This window comes from Schistocerca nitens, chromosome 4 (assembly GCF_023898315.1).
Source record: "Schistocerca nitens isolate TAMUIC-IGC-003100 chromosome 4, iqSchNite1.1, whole genome shotgun sequence".
Classification (NCBI taxonomy): domain Eukaryota; kingdom Metazoa; phylum Arthropoda; class Insecta; order Orthoptera; family Acrididae; genus Schistocerca; species Schistocerca nitens.
The window spans coordinates 875,233,737-875,252,889 of record NC_064617.1 but is presented as its reverse complement, the minus strand read 5'-3'; positions in this window follow the sequence as shown (position 1 = coordinate 875,252,889).

Here is a 19,153-nt window from a genome sequence, read left to right as displayed (position 1 = left end):
TACGTGCCTTATAAATTATCTTCACAATGAATCAGGCTCTATCCTTCAGAACAATGAAATATAGGTTAGCCCCTTCTAGAACAATCTGTCTTCTCTTTACATATACAGAATTTAGATACTGGTTTCACTCAGAGTTAAACAATTAATTTTGCACTGCCACACGGAACTTCTAATGATGCAACTACAACAAACACTCGCTCACCCGAACATTATCACATTACACAATGAATTTAGATTCGTTTAACTGCACTCAACTCTACGGGCATCTTGCGTCCAGTAGTATTTTGAGGACTTATCGGAAATTCACACTAGCGCCGAGTTGTGCAAGAAATCTCTTGCCCATGATGATGAGACTGCATCATGATTGTCCTCAATTATGTGCTTTAGATTACATTTAAAATATATTTTTCTTAACCTGAAAGGTTAAGAACAAGTGGGACTAGTTTCTCTCGATGCCGATGTCTCGCAATATCGCCATCGAAGTTCTACAGGGGGGTTCCCCTCAGCATTCACAACCCCGTGTGCTTTTTGATACCGGAACTGTATTACGATGCTGAAATTGTTCTAGAAGGTACTAGAAATCTAGCATTTTCCCGTGCAACTGCTACTCCCATCAACATACGGCCATGTCAACCAGTGCGCTTTCCTGCTCGAGATGGCTCAGAGCCTTCTACACTGATCGTTCGACATATATCTGCATACTCTGCATTCTCAAAATGACATTTACTTTGATTAATAACGAAAATATATTAATTCACGTTGCCTTATGGATGGCGTGAATTACTTTGGTTTGCATTTGGGTGAAGCCCGTATGACATTATTATTATTTCTCATTATTATTAAAATTACTATTGAAGCTTTTTAATAAAATCGCAAAATAGAATGGATATATTTATTCAGTACTACATGACACAGTTACTATGTTACAACCTACGCATGGTTCAAGTATCCATGTACAAACATTAGTTTGTTTACCAGAAAATGTCGAGCTCAGATGGCGATGCGCTCGCTTTGGCAACCTTCTTGCATGTGTTATGGGAAAAATTAAAGGTAAAACGTGACATGAGGAATACGGAGTCGTTAAATAAACAAAAACATTATTCCCGTATTACTATCACACAGTACTGTTGATTTTCCTTCTCTCTCTCTCAATGTAATACTGCGTTCTTTGACTTGACCTACAGTACATCACAGCACTTGTACATAATGTAATTTAACAGTATGAAATAAAAATTAAATCAAACCAAATCACTAACGAATGCTTGCACAACTCTCACTGTCCTTGGTACATGCGATCAAGCATTTACACACTTAAATGCTTGCACAAGCATGCATAATCGAAATTCGATCATCCATCAAGCTGCTTGAACAGTCCTGATGCCAACACAAATTTGACCTACATACTCTCAAGCATGCTTGGGCAAGCACGCTAGTGCAAGTGTGCAGTTACGTATGGGTCCGCCTTCAGCTGATTAGAGACAAGAAACTGTAGATCAGAAAATTAAAAGGTAATGTCACTGGAAATAAATATGCTTAAGTAAATTTGTTTTTAGGTTGGGATGAAATAACCCCCATTATGCAACTCATCACCTTTCGATGTTGTCCAGTCAGAAGAATCTGTGTACGCATGAGTCATTTTTTTTTAATTTGGGGAAAAATAACTCCCATTCTGCAACCCCCCTTTCAATCTGGTTCAGTCAGAAGAACCTGTGCAACATAAAAAAAATATCAATGAAACTTACATTAGTATCTATTTATCACTGCCAATACCGTTACAGGTTGACACATATCACTCTTACATAGGTCTTAGGCTATGCTACATATCACTGTGACAACATAAACAGTTTTTCAGCTTTCACGTTGATTGTATTTGCAACTCACAAACAAACTGCTGCCTTCCAGCCTAACCTAGGCCTTGGGCTACACTACAGGTGAGTCTGTAACCACATTCGTTGTGTTCACCAACTACATTCGAACTGTTGCCTTCCAGCCTAACATAGGCCCTGGGATACATTGCAGGTCATTCTGTCGCTACCAACAGTTCTTCTCTTTTCACATTCATCGATTTTGCCAACTCACAATCAAACTGTTGCCTTCCAACCAAACCTGTGCTTTTGCCAAAGCTGCAGGTCAGACTGCCACCACAACCAGATTTTTTGCCTTCTCATTTGTTGGCTTTGCCAACCCCCAATCAGACTGTTACATTCCCACCTAATCTAGTCATTGCTAGGCTACAGGTCATAAGTAGGGGAGCTAGGCCGGTGCTGTGCCACTCTCCATTGTTGCCAGATGTATCCAAGATGGCGGCGATGACGTCATACAAGACGGCGGCATGTAGACTTGGCAACAGCGTATAACGTCATCCAAGATGGCGGATTGGGCGGGAACATAGGTCAAGTGGTCTACCTCCACTAACCTAACCCTCCTCCCCCCCCAGAAAAAGGCAGAAAGTTCAAATTCAATCAGGACAATGCAGCACACCTCTATGAACCTAAGAAAATGGCAGGAAAATAGGTCACTTAGGCAACCTCGACTAACCTAAGTCAACCGACCGTCACCTCTTCCCACGGATTGGCGGGAAAACGACTCGGCCTGTGCTGGACGTAAGTCTTTATTTTGCATACAGTCTTTATTTAAACAATCAGAGGCAGTTCCACCATCCAGTGTGTTCGTCATGGAGTTCAGAGTCCAACTGACCTAGTACACAGTACTGCCACAGAGGATGCTGTTGTCCATTCCGTGACGTAATCCAAAATGGTGGCCATTATGTCAGCTGATGACGCAAGTACCATTATCCAAGATGGCGGATTCTGGCGGGAAACAGTGTCTTCATTATGAGGTCTGGACCTAGTACACAGTACTGTCACCAGAGCACACTGTCATCCCTCCCATTATGTAATCCAAGATGACAGTCTGGGGTGGGGAAATGGCGAGAACCCTTAATCCAGTCAAGTGTTAGACATCAGCCAGTAGGATGGCATTAACTGGTAATGTCATTGGAGGGGATGTAGGTCCAGCTCAGCAACTCTGGGACCTCAGTCAGTCAGTCAGCAGCAGCAGCAGAAGAAGAAGGACGATGAATCGCCAACAGCAGTTGCAATCTAACATGGCCCTGCGGAACAGGATGAAACAGAAAAGTAAGTACACTGTATAACATCTTTCTCTGTGGTCAACATTATTATTATTATTATTATTATTCGTTGTTTCAGTGTATTGGTCCATGTGTAATGCTTCCTCGTCTTTGTTCAGCAGCAGCCCTTGATGCATCCAAGCCAGCAAGGTCGAGTGCCAACATGCCAATCTTTGCCATGTCCAGATCTTTAGCAACCTCAGCTGCCATTTTGTCGAGACCTGCAGCGACCTCTAGACCTATGACAGCAAAAACTTCCAGCACGTCTGAACCTGTAGCGACCACATGGGATCTTGTAGTGCACATAGGCCACTTCTGGAGCAGGACAAGGAGCTGCTGTTGTCCATCCCACTTATCGATTTGTGTGATGAGGATATGCGATCTGCCCCATCCCACTTATCGATTTGTGTGATGAGGATATGCGATATGCCCCCAACACATCAAACGCTTCTGCTAGTGGTCCTAAACAACATCAAGATGGAGGACAGTACTGGTCACCAACATACGACCCATCCCAGCAGAACGCCCACTTGATAGTGCAACCACAGAGTGCACATGCTGTGGATAAGAAGGCATTGAGTGTACCCATGCCTTTCACTTCCATGTATGATTTAACTCCCAGTGGAACAAAACGTGTAAAGTCGGTATAGAGGCACATCATGTCTGGGGCTTGAATGCAAGAATGCAAATTGAAAATGTTTTGAAAGGTGTTTAAGTGCCAATTCCCGAGTTCGACTGCGACGAAATATGTCCTGCAGAGCGCTACATCATTCAGCAGATAACTAGTGAGTATTATCCAACTCGTTCTTCCCCAGACATTTGCCTTACTGGTGTGACACTTTTTATTACAACAGTGTATGATGACTGTGCATTATGTGTGAAATCGGGTGACAACTGTATTTACCTAAGCACATCTCAGTTATGAAGTTATACGATTTGGACACTGCGCTACGTCTTGCATTGGAGAGACTGAACCGTTGGTTGTCTAGCATAGACTCTGCATACAATGATGTTGTTAACTCCCTTCATGTGCATAGTGTACATGTTGATGATTTGAAGCAGCACCTTCGTTTGCACATGAACGCTGAAGCTAAAGAGAAACTGATTAAATGTATGTGTGAAAAACCTGAGTACTGTGAGGCATCTATTGGATTGAGGGAGGTACGCACGGAATTTATTGCATGTCAAAAAGCATTGTTTGGGAAATACTGTACAAGTGCGAAGAAGAAGATACATAAAGAGTGTAATGATTTTCCTGAAATACTACATCCCATGTATGATATTTAAATAAATAATTTATGTATATATATATATATATATATATATATATATATATATATATATATATATATATATATACACACTCCTGGAAATTGAAATAAGAACACCGTGAATTCATTGTCCCAGGAAGGGGAAACTTTATTGACACATTCCTGGGGTCAGATACATCACATGATCACACTGACAAAACCACAGGCACATAGACACAGGCAACAGAGCATGCACAATGTCGGCTCTAGTACAGTGTATATCCACCTTTCGCAGCAATGCAGGCTGCTATTCTCCCATGGAGACGATCGTAGAGATGCTGGATGTAGTCCTGTGGAACAGCTTGCCATGCCATTTCCACCTGGCGCCTCAGTTGGACCAGCGTTCGTGCTGGACGTGCAGACCGCGTGAGACAACGCTTCATCCAGTCCCAAACATGCTCAATGGGGGACAGATCCGGATGTCTTGCTGGCCAGGGTAGTTGACTTACACCTTCTAGAGCACGTTGGGTGGCACGGGATACATGCGGACGTGCATTGTCCTGTTGGAACAGCAAGTTCCCTTGCCGGTCTAGGAATGGTAGAACGATGGGTTCGATGACGGTTTGGATGTACCATGCACTATTCAGTGTCCCCTCGACGATCACCAGTGGTGTACGGCCAGTGTAGGGGATTGCTCCCCACACCATGATGCCGGGTGTTGGCCCTGTGTGCCTCGGTCGTATGCAGTCCTGATTGTAGCGCTCACCTGCACGGCGCCAAACACGCATACGACCATCATTGGCACCAAGGCAGAAGCGACTCTCATCGCTGAAGACGACACGTCTCCATTCGTCCCTCCATTCACGCCTGTCGCGACACCACTGGAGGCGGGCTGCACGATGTTGGAGCGTGAGCGGAAGACGGCCTAATGGTGTGCGGGACCGTAGCCCAGCTTCATGGAGACGGTTGCGAATGGTCCTCGCCGATACCCCAGGAGCAACAGCGTCCCTTATTTGCTGGGAAGTGGCGGTGCGGTCCCCTACGGCACTGCGTAGGATCCTACGGTCTTGGCGTGCATCCGTGCATCGCTTCGGTCCGGTCCCAGGTCGACGGGCACGTGCACCTTCCGCCGACCACTGGCGACAACATCGATGTACTGTGGAGACCTCACGCCCCACGTGTTGAGCAATTCGGCGGTACGTCCACCCGGCCTCCCGCATGCCCACTATACGCCCTCGCTCAAAGTCCGTCAACTGCACATACGGTTCACGTCCACGCTGTCGCGGCATGCTACCAGTGTTAAAGACTGCGATGGAGCTCCGTATGCCACGGCAAACTGGCTGACACTGACGGCGGCGGTGCACAAATACTGCGCAGCTAGCGCCATTCGACGGCCAACACCGCGGTTCCTGGTGTGTCCGCTGTGCCGTGCGTGTGATCATTGCTTGTACAGCCCTCTCGCAGTGTCCGGAGCAAGTATGGTGGGTCTGACACACCGGTGTCAATGTGTTCTTTTTTCCATTTCCAGGAGTGTATATATATAATCTCTTAAGTGATGGAGCTACAGTGGCTACACATACTATTACTGTCCCTTCAAGTGTACCTTTCTATATGTGTCAACTACTTGTCATTACCTGGTGTAGTTAGTATCATGGCAGGGTGGGTGAAACATCCTCATCACAAGAATTTTGTTGTCGGTGGCTGGTCCTGTGAAGATGCGAAAGAGGACGTTCAGAAGAAGAAGAACGGAATTCTCCTTCCTGATAATGTATGAGCAATTATTGTAGGTCCATCCAATTGTGGGAAGATTAATGTCCTCATGACGCAAACACATATGGATGGAGTCCGATTTGAGCATGTTTGTGTATCCTCAAAAGCATTGTTTCAACCCAAATATCAGCTATTGCAGGAGATATTGCACAGTGTAGTTGGTGTTACACACACGACATTCAATGAAGGCAGTGATATCCCTCCACTTGAAAAAGCAAAGCCAAACACTGTCTTCATATTTGACGATGTTGCTGTGGAAAACCAAGACCAAACTTGAAAATATTTCTGTTTCTGTTTCCAGAATCACAAAACAGTTGGTTAGGGATAATGCAAACCTCATTATAGCCTTCAAACAAGACAATCTTAATTTAAAACACATTTACCATGCACATGTCGGAACTGACATGTCGTTCAATGATTATGTAAAAATATGAATCATCCACAATATGCGTTTTTCGTTATTGATAAAACAAAAAACTGAGTGATGGTAGGTACAGGCGAAACTCTCTAGAGTTTTTGCATATATAGCAAGGTAAGAGAGGTTAGTATATCAGTATAAGCTGCACCATGGACAAATTCACGCGTATGTCTAGCTCTCAACCCGAGAGAATGGGTGAACACAGGCAGAACATTCGCCTGTACACGGATGCGAAAATTCAGGCTATTGTGCATGAAGTTGGAGGTATGCACAGGGAACTAGAGATGTATTACCAGACTCTTTTGAGAATGATGAATGCGTTAAATGAGTAAGTTAATGAAGTCGGTAAGAAAGTAGCCGACTTAACTGAAAAGGTAGAGGCTATTGAGGGGAAAATAGATGTAGAGTTCTTTGTTGTTGAGAAGTGGGAGCAGGTACATAGTAAGAGGAAGAAGAAAATGAGTGGCTATATAAAGCCTGACGCTGCGGAGATGTCTGATCAAAAAAAAAAAAAGTATACACTGAGATGTCTATGAAGCAGACAGTGATTCAAGCGCATAAAGCAGTTCGTGAAAAATTAAGGTTGCTGAGGTTAGGGCATATGGATCGATAGCAAACACTAAGAGATACCTTTAAGCTGGTTACTGAATCTCTCCGACAGCTCTCAGCAAAAACAAAAACACATGATAACTATGGTGTTGCCAATGACGAATTCATCATCTGTCACGCCCCTGGTCAGATAGATAGAACATTCGGCATTACCAGGGGAAGATCGTACGTGTTGGGTATGCATCCTATAACTGTAACTGATGACACAAGACAGATTGGTGATAGATTGACAGAACACTCGGCTTAATGAACCTTATTTTCGTAAGACCTACCAAAAAATCTACAAATTATTCAGTTAATGATAGGGAAACGTACCTTGAAATACTGCAAATGACTGTTGTACACAAGATCACGAAGAGCCTGAGCAACAAGAAATATAACAACAACAACAACAACAACAGCAGTGATGGTATTGACATTGACCAAAAAGCAGTGAACAATCGAATCCCGCAGTATATTTATTATGACGCCCCCAGCGAGCTAATAGATCGAATACGGCTGCTCATGGCATCAGCTGCTGCAGGTGATACAGCTCATTCGAATGAGGTTGTTTCAATAATCTCGGAGCTTAGAGAGAGAGGCATCATCGAATAAGTATGGAGACAGTAGTTCGAGAACTGCACAAACCAGCATGCAAAACATACCCTTGTAGGCATGTTATGATTAAAGCTTTGGATGTCTGATGGTAAGTTGATCTTGTAGATTTGAGGGAATATTCACATGAGAATAATGGATTCAAATATATTTTAATGGTTATTGACACATACTCCAAATTTGCCTGGGCATTACCTGTCAAAACAAAAACGAGTAGAAATGTTACGGAAGTTTTTGAGCGTTTGCTACAGACAGGGACGAATCGATGCCCAGACAACCTCCAAAACGATCACGGTGGGGAGTTATATAATAGGTATTTCAACACCGTGATGCAGCGGTACGGAATACATCACTACTCAACATTCACTCACCTGAAAGCAAGTATCGTGGATTGTCTGAACAGAACAATAAATGCGTTTTAACCTTCGCGGCTCATACGAGTGGGCAGATATCCTCCCAGAAGTAACATCTCAGTATAGTCAAACCAAACATACCACAATAAAAATGAGACCAATCGATGTCTGTGATAATAGACTCATGGATACGGTGTATTATAGCATTAAAATGCTGGATCCATGCAGACAGAAATTTAATGTAGGTGATTTGGTGCGTGTCTCAAAACACAAGACGGAATTTGAGAAATCATACCTACTGAACTGGTCAACAGGGTTATTTACAGTTTCAAAGGTGCAAAGAACGAATCCATGAACTTATATATTGAAGGTGAAGGTGAAGAAATTGCAGGCTGATTCTACACCGAGGAGTTGCAGAAAAGTTCAGAACCAGATGTTTTCACGTGGAGAGAGTCATAAGACGTTGTGGAAATAAAACACTAATCAAATGGATTGGTTTTCCTGCTACACAAAACAGTTGGATTGATGCCGACAATTTGTTATATAATGGGGGAGCATAGTCCACAACCACCACATAACATGCGTGCTAGGAGGCACATTAGAGGAGGTGGTGGTATTCTAGACAGACTGCCAGTGGAATTACACATACCTGAGTTCAACTACTGTGGACCTGGGACAAAGCTTCAGAAACGCTTGGCACAAGGTGATAAGGGGGTTAATCTGCTCAACGAAGCATGTATGGAACATGATATTGCATACACTGCAAATAAAGATCTATCAAATCGTCACATTGCAGACAGGATTTTAGCTGATAAGACTAAGGCAATACAGAGAAGAAAAGATATTGGTATAGATCAACGCATTGCAGCTTTTGCAGTTGATAAAACCATGCAAGGAAAAATTAAATTGGGTTTAGGAGTGATGAATTTCAAGCGAGTTATGAATGCTGCACGTTGTGCACTAAACAAGAACGACAAGGGCGGGAAGCAGAGCAGTTTGAAGAACTGTATCCTGACAGCGATGTATGCAGCTAAAAACGCACTGAAGCAGAAAAATGTGGGAAGAAGAAGAAGAAGAAGAAGAGGATTGGTTAAAGCACCTCGAGTTCTACCAATACACAAGACATCTGGCGGTTTTCTTACATTTCTCATCCTGGCCCTCTCCACGCTCTCAGTGGTAGGTTCCCTCGCTGGTGGTGCTGCATCTATCGTTCGAACGGCCAAGAACGCGCAAAACTCCCAAGTGTAGTTAGAAGAGGCAAGAAGACCTAACCGTATGATGGAAGCCGCAGCCGTCGGAAAAAGACTATACTTGAAACCGTACAGGAAAGGACTTGATCTATTCATAAATTAAAAAAAAAGTCCATTAGTGGTCCTACCAGGTCGACCACTCACAAATACTGATCTTCTTAAGTTTGTTAGAAACAAATTCAACATACCAAGATTCTGTAGTGTGTTTATGCGGGATACATTACCGAAGACTATGTGGAAAACTGGTTAATGTGGAATTGTGAATTTAGATGTTGCTGGAGGTCCCGGCATCCACTGGGTGTCATATGTTATGAAAAATGCGGATACCGTCTACTATTTCGACTCATTTGGTGACCTTCAACCACCAGAAGAATTACAACTATACTTCACTCACCGAAGACGTGTGTTCTAGAATTATCGGCGCTATCTGGACTTTAATACATACTTCTGTGGGCATCTATGCATCATGTTTCTCTTGACATTTGCAAAGAAGAAGAAGCATACTGTATATGGAGGAGCTTTAAACATTCCTTCATCAGTTGAGGTTCAGATGCAATGTCATACACTTTAATGTTAAAAGAACGATCATCTGTATTGCATGCAAATTACTTCCCGCCAATTGATTTGAGCATTGGTGAATGGAGTATTGCATTGATTGGACTGTAGACGTACAACAGCATCCCAAATATCAGTGAGACTAACAACAAACTGCATCTGGATATTAATGGTGAAAAGATATTGTGGAAATAGACCGAGTGCATACGATATAGATAATTTGAACGAAGTCTTAAAACAGTCTGGAAACGGTATTGAACTACGTGCAAACATCAATACACTTAAATCTGAAATAAGGACTGAAATATAACGATCGACTTTAACCAGAAAGGTTCAATAGAGCGCGTGCTGGGTTTCACAAAAGGACAAGTTTTGAAGAAAAAGTAAATTTTACAAGTCAGATCAGACTGTGGACATGCTTTCTGTCAATACAATCCAAGTCGAGTGTAACATTGCAATGGACTCCTATCTGAACAATAGTCTGATTCACACTATTTATGGATTCTTCCCCTCAGTTGCAATGATGTATAAGACTGTTGAGACCCCTGCCAATGCAAAATACCTTGCAGTGACAGCTCAGACATTGGACTATTTGGAACTGCGTATTGTGGACCCGACTAACCAACTTGTTGACTTTCGTGGTGAGGAAATCATTGTACGATTACATCTAAGGCAGAATGGGCGTACGGCGTAAAACAAGTGCACACAATCCACAGCATGCCATTTTGATACTGAACAGCAAAGTGATAACACTTGCGAACTGCGAGTTTCTTAATCACTCGGCCTGAAACTGCATAATGACGTCCTCACTCAATATAACCAGTCCAGTAGAGTATGATGAGAGAACTATACATCAGGAATACTTCTCCCATAAACCTTATGCTTCAGCCACATTTAACAAGAACGATGAAATTAGGTGTGTCATCCAGCACCAAGACGCATTCACGCTTCCATGCAAGCGTTTCTTATATCTAGAGGGCTCATTCAGGAAAACCGATGGCGGCGATACAGTGGGATCCAAGCTTACACGTAATGCATTAGCATTCCTGTTGCAAGAGATACGCTATGAACTCAACGAGTCTGAGATCGACCGTACACGCAATGTCGGCATAACATCAACCCTTAAAACATATGTCTCTGCATCATACGCGGATTTGCATAGTTTAGAAAATGCGGAATGGTTCATAGACGATCCTGAGGATAGAACAGTTGCAGAGTACAAGCGATTTACTGCATGCATACCTCTAAAATGCTTATGGGATACTTTGAGGACATGAGACATATTATTATGAAAGCTAAACAGGAACTTAATTCTGGTACGGAGTGCGATGTACAATAACTCATACATTCAAGGACTTCAAGAGGAGAATATGATCACAATTAGCACGATAATATGGAAAATGCCTCACATTAGTGTATCAGATGAGGTGCATTTGAAGCTTTTAAAAGTCCTGAATTTCGGTACATTTCTGTCACTGACATTTCACTCACTGGAGGTTTTCGAGTACCCAGTGTTACCGACTGCGAGCAGACAAACATGGGCTATTAAGACCTCCAGCCATCTAGAAACACCTAGATTCATCATACTTGCGTTTCAGACTGATAGAAGAGGAAATACAGCAAATGATTCCACCATATTCACTAACTGCAAGTTAACTAATGCCAAAGTCTACCTGAAATCTGAATTCTACCCATATGATATTTTACATCTGCAGTGGAATCAAAATGTATACAGTCTAGCGTTTTAGCGTTAGCGGTTTAGTCCAGGCACTTTAGTCCAGAACCAGGCGGCTGCTACGGTTGCAGGTTCGAATCCTGTCTCGGGCATGGATGTGTGTGATGTCCTTAGGTTAGTTAGGTTTAAGTAGTTCTTAAGTCTAGGGGACTGATGACCTCAGATGTTAAGTCCCATAGTGCTTAGAGCCATTTGAACCATTTGTATGCAAGGTTTCGTGCTTCTTATTATGAAATTGCTGAAGGGGAGGAAGGAGGGTGTCTACTCAGTCCACATATGGTCAAGGAGCTTTCATCGATCGTTGTAATATACTGCTCGAAACAGAATGAGTTAATTAAGTCTGGACTAATAGAAATGCAAATTGAATTTGAACCATCGACAAATTTCCCAGAACGCACTGCCGCATATTCTCTAGTTCTACATGACCGTGTGATCAACTACTGCCCACTCACTGGTGTTGTGCAACGATCTGTATAAGCGAATAGGTGCTGCACCATCCTAGAGCATTTCAAAATGGCGTCTCAAGGTGTGAACATCATTGTGGACGCTCAGGTTTTCTATGATGGTGAGTGTAGACAGCTAATATTCAAAGATGTTGCGTTTGTAGCGTACACAAAAGATGCTGGAATAAAAGAGACATTCTCAGTAAACATTGCATCACTGAGGTCTTTCAAGTATGTGAAGTGTGCAAAGACACAGAAGAGCGCAAAGTGGTTAGCACATTTCTACCATGGAATTTACTGGGATGATCCTGGCATAACCTATAAAGTTATGGTGACTGTCTTAAATTATTCGATCACACGGATGCTATCATCTACATGAAGGGGAAGGAGAAGATCTCACAGGGTTTTATCCTGTCATGACAAATGACTCTTTTATCGTTATGAGGCGACAGAACAATTTTAGACTGTAGTACAGCGTACACCTCGTGTCCTCTCGATCGAACACTGGTCTGCCGTACCATATGCAATGGTTGCAGTGCAGCACCATGAATGCCACTGCACAGGCACTGCAAATAGTCTTCGATAGAGAGGGCTCTCGATGCCATGCGACGCACACCCTTAGCCCACCTCTGGGTGGCACCTTCCAATGTGTGATAGGCATACATTTTTGAGCATACACCTACACACTCCACAATCGGCAATCCATTCGACTCGTCTCTCATAAGACCAATAACCTTCTTGTTCTGCAGAATAATGACATAAGGATTATCAGCCATATACGAGGATGTGTCGAATTCATTGCCGTGGCACCTAATTACTTCATATGAATTGCAATTCTTCACCCAATAGATGAAGCTATCAGAATCCATATAAAATAATTAGGATCTGCGAAGTGAGTTCTCGCAAACTCATAATGAAAGCGGTACATGTGGAGTTTGGATAGGTCTAGTATGCACATCCTCAAATAAATAGGTTTCGTAAACTCTACTGTAGTCTTCGCCATCACCACAGCAACAAAGTTCTTATTGAATATGGTGACGTGCTTAAAATTTGGTCTGGCAATGCAATTTCTTACGCCATAACGCCCATCCCATTCGGTTCTAATAAAATTTTCACGTAGTCCCCTCAAATTCTCCATTGGTCTACCGAAAATTATTCATTAATTTATAAAAATCTTTCTAAAAGTCACACACGGTGGAAGCTCTCTGTCTCATATTCAAATCAATATATTCCTTCAACCAAGAGGACTGTTTGAAGGATATAGCCCAGATGATTCTAACCAGCTCCATACCCAAGCTGAGGCATTGCTGGGGGTTATGGTAATGAATAATGTATCTCCACTTATCCCCCAGCGTTTTTACCAGTTTTGGTATGGAGCCTCTTCGCGGAACTAGTTGCTCTGGACACAGCGAAAAATCGGTATGCGCATCATGCAAACTAATAGGGTATGTGAGTTCTGCCTCTACCACATACCCTATATCAGAATCAGCTGCCATACCCTCCGTTAGTCGGCCTTTGTGGCCGAGTGGTTTTAGGCGCTTCAGTCTGCAACCGCATGACCGCTACAGTCTCAGGTTCGAATCCTGGATGTGTGTGATGTCCTTAGGTTAGTTAGGTGTAAGTAGTTCTAAGTCTAGGGGACTGATGACCTCAGATGTTAAGTCCCATAGTGGTCAGAGTCAGTTGAACCAAACCCTCCATGATTTTTCCACCTAATCCCTTGCATTTGTCTTTGGACACCCGTCGAAACTCGCCAATCGGCAGTGATTGCTGCGTCCTGATATAAGTTATTCACATCGAGGTACATTATATAAATCGAATCATGGGATGCATTGCACCTGTCACCTCTCCGTGCGTTATTTGGCTTCACATGCCTACGGACACATTGGCAAAGTACTCCACGGATCCCTTGCTCAAAGAAAAGAAGCATGTCAGGATCGGTCAATAATTCGATACTGCATTTCGTTTTCTTGAACACTGCGTCCCAAGACAACCCAAGTGTCGTGTAATAAAAGGCGGGATCCAGAGAAAGGTGGTCATACACAGACTCCGGAAATTCTTGATAACATCCGCAAGCAAGCACATGTCTGTGTCCATGTAAAGCCATGCGTACTCACCTAAAGTGGAAATATCGATTTCCTGCGAGACATTCAAGGCATGCTCATACTCTGCACCAGTTATGGCATAGCCTGTGAGGTTGCTGGAGAATGCAGTTATGTCCGGTAGCTTGGTTTCGCTGAGTTTCGTCATATTATCCACATACTCATATGGGAAAATCCCCTTCCTAGTCGCAAGTTGAAACTTCTCCTCGTCAGGAAATGCAGCTCGAGTGACATGCATATCCCCCCGAAGTAGAGTTTCAACAGGTTCCTGGAGTGGTGTTTGCATAAAATGTAGCGTATCAAGAAAGCGGAGTGTAATTCTTGGCGTCAGTCGTTTGGAAAGCCAGTGACGCATTTCGTCCAGTGAGTGCGACACACGGGAAGGTCAATGTATTTTAGGCGTCTAGAATGGGCACAAAACGCTCGACTGGCGGAAACGCACTAGGAAAGAGAAAAATACTGACGTTTCAACGCAGTTTAATAGAATGGACATTGCGATTGGTAGAGAGAGTATCTACAAAATAAGAGAAACACTCCTATTGGTCGAAAAAAGCTATGACGTGAAGAAGGAACCCAAGTGGAGGGAGGCAGTTGTGCCATGAGTAGGACAAGAGAGAAAACTTTTGGGGGACTCTTCTCTAAACTGGCGTCAAGTGCAGAACGGAGCGCTTAACGCTCTGTACGACGCAGAGACGAAATTTGTGTGGACATTGCATTCACAGCGGCTGCACTTCAGCTAGAAATTAGCTGTAGCAACATTTATCTCCAACTGTGAAGAACTAAACCAGCCAAATTAGTTAATTGTTCTTGCGAGAACTGAGAGGGCACTATAATATGCACGCTGCTCCAACCATGCAAGAGTAAATCGCCACCTACAAAGACTAAGGATGATTACGTGTTTTCTCGTATAACGAGAAACATAGGAAAAGTTTCTGCTGGAAAGTTCAGCAAATGAATTTCTGTGGGAGAGAGCGGCGTTGCAGTCAGCAGCACGTCGCAGCTTGAGGTAAATACCGCATGCAGAGGCATAGACTTTGTTGGTTCATCGAATGTAACCTCGAGCGGCCTTTGGTAATCTTGCGCTCAAATTTGTCACTTAACTAACCATCCACCGTAGACTTAATTGTCATCCTAAATAGTACCGAACTCTGAACCGGAATTGGACGATTTTCGTAGAACTGACCAACATCATAACATATGTGTAGGAGCAATTTTGTAAAGAAACTTCCAATTAAACTTTCATAATACTGTGCTTAGGATTAATGTTCTTTCAGAGAGTTAATATTTAAGATTGTTGTGTATAAGATTATTTCAATTTTTTTATGTTTGTGAGATGCGTTATCCATTGCACAGTTTTTCGTTGTCGAGTTGAAAACTGTGTAAAAGTGTGTATTTTTGGGATAAAAATTGTGGTATTAAACTTGTCATTTCACCTTACACAGTTGTTCTCAATTCTAGAATAAGCAAAACCTCACCTTACAAAGTTGTGGGGTCACCTTCAGAGCGGGTCACAGGAGCGAGGAGGCATTCAAAGTCGGCGTATACTACAAACAGATATCGCTCCTGGTGGTGAGCATTCTTGAACTTTATGAATTTGTTGTTGTCAGTGGGGTTAATAACATGTACCGGATCCTTGGAAGCGCAGTCTACTAGATGCGTGGCTAATAACTTGTCTGATGAGAAATAATTGAGATACCTTAAGCAAATATGTTGTTTACCCACCAGGGTAGCCGAGAGCGCTAACGCGCTGCTTCCTGGACTCGGGAAGGCGCGCCGACCCCGGATCGAATGCGCCCAGCGGATTAACGACGATGACCGGTGTGCCGGCCAGTGTGGCCATGGTTTTTAGGCGGTTTTCCACATACCGCTAGGTGTATACTGGGCTGGTCCCCACATTCCGCCTCAGTTACACGTGTCACAGAGATTTGAAACACGTCTGCACTATTTCACGATTTACACTCGACGCAGACAGTTGGGGTACACTGATTCCGTCCTGGGGGTTATGGAGTGGTGGCAGGAAGGGCATTCGGCCATCCCTAACACTAACAGTGCCAAATCCGTTGTAACCATGGCGACCCTGCAATCGCCGCGGGACTATGGCATAAGCGAAAGAAAGAAAGAAACAAAGCAAATATGTTGTTTTTTAAGTTCATGTCTATTTATCTGGGACGAAAGGAGTCGGGAAATGTCTTTGATCCAAACATAGTGATAATTATCACCTTCAGAAAAGAGCAGCATGTTTACAGGGTGTATACATGGACAAGGAAAAAAATTCCCGGATTTTTCCCTGATCTCCCGGTTGAAAATGCACTTTCTCCCGGGTGGGAAACACTTTCTCCCAGGTGAAAATACACTTTCTGTGTTAAGTGGCAGGATACATTCCCTCGGAACAGTAAAATTTATCAATCATTTGAGTGGTTATGATTTTATACAGCAGCTTAGAATTTCCCGGCACTTTAGAAAACGAAACTCAGGGGGTAAAACCACGCTTGGAAAGTTCTTTAATGTGCAGCAACAAACGCGCTCCATATTTTTGTATTTTGAAAGTATAAATTCGAATTGCACAAAAAACCGCATGTTACTTTCCGAAGCATTGAAATCGAGATTGTGATGCGTTTTTGTAAGCCAGTCATAGCTCATGTCACGTGATCTCGCCAGCCGATGACAGTGGATATTCATATCATAGGTCACATGATGTAGTCAGCCAACAGCATCACTGTAGCGCAAACACACAAACAGGAGAAGTTAATAGTTTCAAGTAATATTTGTCGTGAAGATTAATGAGCTACAAGAGAAACTAAGCTTTCACATATAATTTTGACCTTTTTTGCACGTTTTACACTTTTAGACATAACACAAATGTGCCAGTAAAATGTTTAATACCAACATAAATCTCTTATCTTCTGGGCTCGAAATTCTTCTAAATGGCTTGTCATCAAAGAGTTGATTTTTAAATGAGAGTTAAACGCTCTGTGATTTAAGAAATTCATCATACATTCTCGCACATAGTTCATCTTTCGCAAAAGGAAATTAACTTTGAAAATAACGCTTTTCAAACCACAGTTCGCAATATTTTCCTGAGATCTGTTACAAATAGATTTGTTCCAGCAGTTGCCAGTGAGAGTGCCACAGAAGAGGCATCCCCACACTTGCGCAGCTACGATGACATAGGGAGCCCATTTGTTTGTATGTGTAAAACATTAAAAGATCTTACATTATGTCATAAAAGAAACAAGACATCAGAGGATACTCCACGAGAGTTTGAATTTCTTGAACCATACTGAAATGAATAATTCGCGTTAAAGTGCACATTCATATGTCCAGATTCCCAACAAAATAGGCCTCGATCTAATATTAAGCTTTTCAGTGTGATTTTTGGGATGTAAATTCTCTTGGAGTACCATTACTGTATTGTCTCATGTTTGGTTCTTTATTATAATGCCATACATAGTAAAGGATGAAAACATGCACTTGAAATGCAGTGAACAGTTGAAACTAGCCAGTAGTGTGGAATTAAACACTTTGTTAGAAACAAACTGGCTGCCTCAGCGGAAAAGATAAATAAAAGCCGAATTTCTTTAGCAAAGCGACAAAAATAACTTCATTTTTCTGCAAGGCGATTAATGCTTGATTGTCAGAAAGGTGGAAATAAAATAAAATCTATAACTAACAACATATTGTAGCCTTCCATAATTATGTGAATGAATTTTAATTCACTTGATAGCACCCAGCCACAGAAATCACTTTTTTTCCATTTGATGTGAGAGCAGTAAAGGAAGAGGAAACAGCAAAATCACTAAACGTAAACACAGATCACATGGAGCCCCCCTCCCCCTTCCTCCTCCCCCCCCACTATAACTCAGACTGTAATGTGCATCAGCCCCGGATCTACAATATTTTGGACAGGGGCAATAGGCAATACTAGATGGTGGCGCCCCCCCCCCCTCGACCATTGAAACACGACGTAAAAAATTAAAAAAAACGACTTTTCAAAAATATGTTCAATATGTTCATTTTGTAGCGCACATCTTTCTGAGGATTCTGATGCATAAAACATATAACTTCGAGAAAATGTATGAAATGTTATTTGGTCCCAAGTGTGCCAAAGTGCAGTGCCACGCCTCTTCACACAACATTCTACCGCACATCACTGTACTTCGCACAGTGGAACTCAAATGTGTATATTTTGTAATAGATGCCATCAAACTATATTCAGGGCAGCGGAAATTAAAATGTCCTGTGGTGTCTCTCCTGCTCCCAGTTGGCCGGTTTGACATCATGCCTCTCTCTCTCTCTCTCTCTCTCTCTCTCTCTCTCTCTCTATATATATATATATATATATATATATATATATATATATATATATATAGAGAGAGAGAGAGAGAGAGAGAGAGAATAAATCCCCTTTAATAACAAAATATGGTAAAATTGCACAAGTCTGCCATTTTAAATACCTCGGTGAAACTATACAGTCCTCAGGATTAAACCGAATTGCCAATGAACAAAGAATCACCAAGCTCCAGAAAGCCTACAAGCTAACATGGACGCATTACAACAAGAAGTGCATTTCGACAGACGCAAAATTAATGCACTATACAACAGTGATTCTTCCAGAAGCAATCTATGCAGCTGAAACAATGGTGATTGATGGTCATTCTAAAATTAAGGAAATAGAAAAGCAGGAAAGAAAAATTCTCAGGAAGATTTACGGTCCAATCAACAAAAATGGCATTTGGATGAAGAGACCACAAAACGCGCTCTATAGAAAGATCAACGTAGTAACAGATGAAATCAGAAAGCGCCGAGCCAAATTTTATACACACATCTACAGGATGGAAGACTCCAGAACAGCAAAGAAATTATTCAATATTATAACAAGGAGTAAATGTGGCACGGAATGGCTGAAAGAAGTCCAGAGGGATCTACAGCAGATCAACATAAAAA